General features: G+C 39.0%; 1 pseudogene; it reads right to left on the bottom strand.

Moving 5' to 3' along the window:
• Nucleotides 1-4,378: 4,378 nt before the first annotated feature.
• LOC120781871 lies at nucleotides 4,379-4,581 on the bottom strand (annotated as a pseudogene).
• Between the last annotated feature and the right edge of the window lie 1,849 nt (nucleotides 4,582-6,430).

Raw genomic sequence — 6,430 nt, 5'->3', positions numbered from 1 at the left:
TCCAAGATTTGGCGCATGGTGAATATCTGGTCGGTTGTTGATTTGCCAGGTCTAAAGCCACACTGATAAAGTCCAATCAGTTTGTTGACGGTGGGCTTTCATCTTTCACACAATACGCTCGATAGAACCTTATATGCGATGTTGAGGAGGCTTATCCCATGGTAGTTGTCGCAGATTGTAGGGTCTCCTTTTTTATGGATTGGGCAGAGCACACTTAAATTCCAATCGCTGGACATGCTTTCGTCCTACCATATTTTACAAAGAAGCTGATGCATGTTCCTTATCAGTTCTTCGCCGCCGTGTTTGAATAGCTCGGCCGGTAATCCATCGGCCCCCGCCGCTTTGTTGTTCTTCAGACGGGTAATTGCTATTCGAACTTCATCGTCATCGATTGGGGAATCGGGTTCGCCTTCTCCTGGCGTTGCGCGTTCACTGACATTCAGCAGGCTGGAGAAGTGTTCCCTCCATAATTGAAGTATGCTCTGGGCATCGGTGACTAGATCACCTTTGGGGGTTCTACAAGAGTATGCTCCGGCTTTGAAACCTTCTGTAAGCAGCCGCATTTGTTCGTAGAATTTTCGAGCATTACCCCTGTCGCATTTCGACCTCTTTCTTTTTCTGTCTGCAAATGCGTCTCGCTTCCCTCTTCAACTCTCGGTATCTATCCCATCCCGCACGTGTTGTGGTCGATCGTAACGTTGCGAGGTAGGCAGCCTGTTTTCTCTCCGCTGCGACACGGCACTCCTCGTCGTACCAGCTGTTCCTTTGTACTTTCCGAAAACCAATGGTTTCGGTTGCAGGTGTACGTAAGGAGTTTGAAATGCCATCCCACAGTTCCCTTATGCCGAATTGTTGACGAGTGCTCTCAGAGAGCAGGAGTGCAAGCCGAGTAGAAAATCGTTCTGCTGTCTGTTGTGATTGCAGCTTCTCGACGTCGAACCTTCCTTGTGTTTGTTGACGTGAGTTTTTTGCTGCACAGAGGCGGGTGCGAATCATGGCTGCAACAAGATAATGGTCCGAGTCGATGTTAGGACCTCAGAGCGTAAGCACGTCTAGAACATTGGAGACGTGTCTTCCGTCTATCACAACATGATCGATCTGGTTGGTGGCTTTCGATCCGGATACAGCCAAGTAGCTCGATGAATCTTCTTATGCTGGAATCTAGTACTACAGATAACCATATTTCGGGCCCCGGCGAAGTCGATCAGCCTCAACCCATTTGGGGATGTTTCCTCGTGGAGGCTGAATTAACCGACCGTAGTGCCAAAGATACCTTCTTTGCCCACCCTGGCATTAACGTCGCCAAGCACGATTTTGACATCGTGGCGGGGGCAGCCCTCATAAGTGCGCTCCAAGCACTCATAAAAGACATCTTTGGTAACATCGTCCTTCTCTTCCGTCGGGGCGTGGGCACAAATCAGCGATATGTTGAAGAACCTCGCTTTGATGCGGATTGTGGCTAGACGTTCATTCACCGGAGTGAATGATAGTACTCGGTGACGGAGTCTCTTTCCCACCAAGAATCCTACGCCAAACTTGCGCTCCTTTATATGGCCACTGTATTAAATGCCACGAGGACCTACTCATCTCTGTTCTTGTCCCGTCCATCGAATTTATTCGAGGGCGGTGATGTCAGCCTTTATTTTCACGAGAACATCAACCAGCTGGGCAGCGGCACCTTCCCAATTAAGGGACCGGACATTCCAGGTGCATGCCCTTAATTCGTAGTCCTTACTTCGTTTGCCATGGTCTTCATCAAAAGATGGGTCTCTAATCCGAGGCTTTTTGCTTTCTTTCATTGGAGGTGTCTTTTTACGTGGCGGGTCCCAAACCCAACGCACAACTCGGCGGAGGGGATGTTTCGCCTTCTCACTTTAGCTCGCCTTGAAACGGATGTTCTTAGGCTACCCAGGGGATACTTGGTCAAAGACCGGAAGTCGTGAGCTGCTTGAGTCATACATAAGTATGTAAAAGAATCATTTCTGGCCACTCCCAAGAGAATGGCGATCAGAGAACTTTCCTCACTTGCGTGAACTTCTACACATGACTCCATCCTCCATGGGTGTAATTATGTGTACATATAAACAGATTTTTAAAAACCATACCCGTAATGATAAAATTTTTTTTTCATAAAATCCCGTTTTGATAAAATCTTAAATTCATATGCATATATTTATGTGTACATGTAAACAGATTTTAAAAACCGTACGCATAAAGTTCACATATTCACATAAGTATGTATTTAATTTTGTGTTCATTTAAACAAATTTGAAATAATCATTCGCGTAATGTTTGGAAATTTTTCTACACACAATTTTTTGTGTAAATATATACACCTATTATTTCATACATAAACTCCGTTGTCACGGACAACCAATAGGCGAACTTCACATTTTGTCAAAATGTCAATGTGTCGAAGGACTGACGCGACGACAAAGCGAAACACCTTCGCCTACAAACCAGCGTAAATATGTATAGTAAATATGTTTATGCGTGAGCTTGCATACATATCGACGCAGCTGCGTAAAAATATTTCAGAATTACAAAATATTTTTCACATTCCTTGACAAATACAGTCAATACTGGTTATGTGCCGCATTCAAAGATATTTTTGTAATTAGTTAAAAATAAGAATGCAATATGGCACATAAGCGAGTGCGGATACTTAAGCAAGTGGAACTTAAAACAATAACTTCTATGTATTTCAAAAAACAAACCGTGAGATGCAGCAAGATATAATATAGGCTGTTAAGAGTGATGAAGGAGGGATTTGCTTTTCATTTAAGCGGAGTACTACTTAACCGGGATTGACTGTATACATAAATTAGAGAATATTGAATACGACTTTATTCTAATATATTTTAATACTTATATTTACGGGGTTGTCACTTTTTCCTTCTCATACATTTCAGAAATATATTCAATTTATAATTTTTAGCTTTTGAAATCGTCGCGCAATGACGTTTGTTGGCACGGCATTCGGGGGAAATGTAATGGCGTCTGCTTTTATGAATGAATCGAATATGCTTTTTAAAAGTACGTTTGCGTTCATGAATGAAAATTTTGTTGTTGTGTAATTTACTATAAATTTTGACGTCGGCCATATTGATTTCTGAAGCTATTGGAGACGATTGTTCTTTTTGAAGAACAATATTTGTAATTTTTGCTGGTGACATATCCACATGTAAACGCATGTAAGTATGTATATTGTGTATGCATTGTTTGTGTGGGAATGTCATAAGCGCATATTTACATGTGTACTCATATTGTAAGTATGTATGATGATTTTTGAGACTATTGTTGTTTTTCCAGAAGAATGTTTGTACTTTTTGATTTACATGGGTACGCATATATTATTTGTGTGAGAATGTCATACGCACATACATACATACATACATACATATGTGTGTACGTAAATATGGAGAAGTGCGAGTTATCTTCTCTACCCTATTTGCACAGATGCTGAGAGTTTAGGAGAAGAGAAGAGAAAATCACTAAGCATCTATTTTTTTAGAGAGAATGGCGAAGCGGCTATTTTTTACAGAGAATCGCGAAGCAGCTATTTTTTTTAGAGAGAATCGCGAATCGGGAAGCAAACAGAAGCAACGGCACAGCATTTCTAGATTTTGTTTGAATAAAGGAAAAGGCACTTACACAAAACTGATTTTTAATTGAATAAAGGAAGAGGCTCCTACACAAAACTGGTAACTTTCGCAGTCGGTAATTGTACCTATTATTCCATCTCGGGCCGGACACTACATTACATACTGTACGTATGTAAGTATTTCATATTAAAGTAAAAACACATAGAATAGTGGTGTGAAGTTCAATCAAAGAGTACAAAAAAAAAACGGTGCATGGAGTCCCTAAGCGCGGATGAAGTTATACTACTTAGTGATATTCCAAGAAATGCATATCATTTTGCATGAAAGAAAACTAGAAAACTTAATTTCACATTTTAAAAATTTATTATAATTTATTATCTCCCCGAGCATGCCTTTGCCAACAAGTCGTCTTTTCGCGACGATGGCAAAAGCCAAAAATCATAAATTGCACAACTTTCTGGTGCTTCTCGCAAAAATCCTCGTCGATATGTATTCACGATCATACGTATACATACATACATATGTATTTACGCATGTTTGTAGGCGAAGCTTCTACAGCGGCAAGGGGTGACAATCGGCGGCCATTACTTTACTTATGCCATAGAAATTCTATTGCTACGAATATGGAAATGACAACGAAATAATGCAAATATGCATATTTCTAAAAGTCATTAATTTCTTTGAAGAAATGAATGATCCTGAGAAGTATAGTCTTAACTTTTCAACGGCCAACGCAGAGCATTTCAACCAAAAAGAATTCATTTATTAAAATCACCACTCAGAAGTCGTTTTATCCGTTGTAAGCGAACGATTTTCGAAGAAACATCATTTCTAATACGCCACAAGACAAAATTAGAAATGGACTTCTTAAACCTCACGCTGTCAGATAAAACGATATACCTCGTCATCGCGGGTCGATTTCCAAAAAACGTAAATGAAAACTAACTACAGAAATAATCCTGTAAAGTATAGCCTTAATTTTTCAACGGCCAACGGATATTTATTCATAATGTCCTTCAAGGTGTACGGACGTGTTTTCTAACTCGCTCCGTGTATTCAAATTGTGAAAAAAGTAACCAATTTATAATAATAAAATAAAAACAAACAATCAACAAAAAATAAGTGCTCATAAATTATTATTTATAAACATAAGCAAATAGTGCACGAAATAAATAGATAAAAACAAAACAAAAAAAAATAATAATAAAAACAAAAATGAGTGCTTCGCAGCCTCACCAGCAAGGCCGTAGGCATTCCCTAAATGCCTACTTCAGCTTTGTCGACCCAACAACAATAACAACTACTGGCAATAAAAAGGGTAACGGCGATGATGAGTCATCGCGACGATCATAAGAAAAGGGAACGCAGCAAAGGACGCAGTCAGCAGAAGCAGCAGAAAACAGCAATCGTTCAACAACAAATGCACTGACAGCAACCAGCGTACCAGCAAGCGCACAGGCAGCGAAGAAAATTACAACGCAAGGTGAGAACGTAATAAAAAAAGGCCCGTCTGTACAAACAGGCATTGACCGCTACGTCAATATAAAAAGGAAATTAAGTCCTTCAAAGGCGGCGGTCAATCCAAAAAAATTTCAAAGCGACACACCAAATAAAACTAAAACGGAAGTTTTAAATGGCAACAGATTTGCCATACTAAGCAATGGTTCAGACGACGATGCGAAGGGTACCACCACAGTCGTTAATGCCAAACCACCTCCAATATATTTGCGCGAACGTAGCAGTAATACCCTTGTTGCGAAATTAAGTGAAATTGTTGGCACTAACAATTTTCATATAGTGCCTTTGAAAAAAGGCAATATAGACGAAACAAAAATTCTGTCGTACACTGAAAAAAGTTTTATGGAAATAGTTAAATTTTTGTCAAATAAAAACAAAAATTATTATTCGTATCAACTGAAGAGCTCTAAGGGCCTAGTTGTTGTAATCAAGGGTATAGAGTCCGCCGTAGACTCTAGTGAAGTCAAAGAAGAATGCGGTTTTGGAATTAAAACAGTTGTAAATATATTTAATAGAAACAAAGTACCTCAGCCAATGTTTAAAATTGAGTTGTTGCCGAACTCAAATCAACTTAAAAAAATGAAACACATCCAATATATAATTTGAAATATTTGCTGCATCGTAGAGTAACTGTGGAAGAACCACATAAAAGAAACGGTCCGGTACAATGTACTAACTGCCAAGAATATGGGCATACTAAATCATACTGCACTCTACGCAGTGTTTGTGTGGTATGTGGTGATTTACATCCCACTTCTAAATGCACCCTTAAGAAAGAAGAATTAAATAAAAATGCAGCAATTGTGGAGGAAATCACACTGCTAACTACAGGGGTTGTCCTGTATATAAAGATTTGAAATCGAAGTTGTCACAGGGCATTCAAGCACGTCGTAACCAAATGTTACAAACACCCCGTAATGATATTATAATAACCTCAGAGAAAAGTTCAAAACCTATTACTTCTACCAATAATAATATGCAAGGAAGCTATGCTAATGTGGTGAAAGGCAACACTGTGCAAATGCAACTGCCGCAAAAATCCTCCAAATGGAGGTATTGAAACTATGATTATAAATCTTACACAGTGTATGACACAATTTATGTCTAGCATGCAAAACATGATCCAGGATTTAATAAAATCCCAAAATCAAATGCAGCAAAATTTATTAAGTAAAAAAATGAGCTTACTAAATATATGTATATGGAATGCTAACGGTGTTAACCAACATAAATTAGAGATTATTAGATTTCTGTCTGAAAAAACATAGATGTAATGCTTATATCAGAAACTCATTTAACAAATAAAA

This window comes from Bactrocera tryoni, unplaced genomic scaffold, assembly GCF_016617805.1.
Source record: "Bactrocera tryoni isolate S06 unplaced genomic scaffold, CSIRO_BtryS06_freeze2 scaffold_7, whole genome shotgun sequence".
Lineage (NCBI taxonomy): Eukaryota > Metazoa > Arthropoda > Insecta > Diptera > Tephritidae > Bactrocera > Bactrocera tryoni.
Note: the sequence above shows the minus strand (reverse complement) of the source record. Positions and strands in the feature narration are given on the sequence as shown.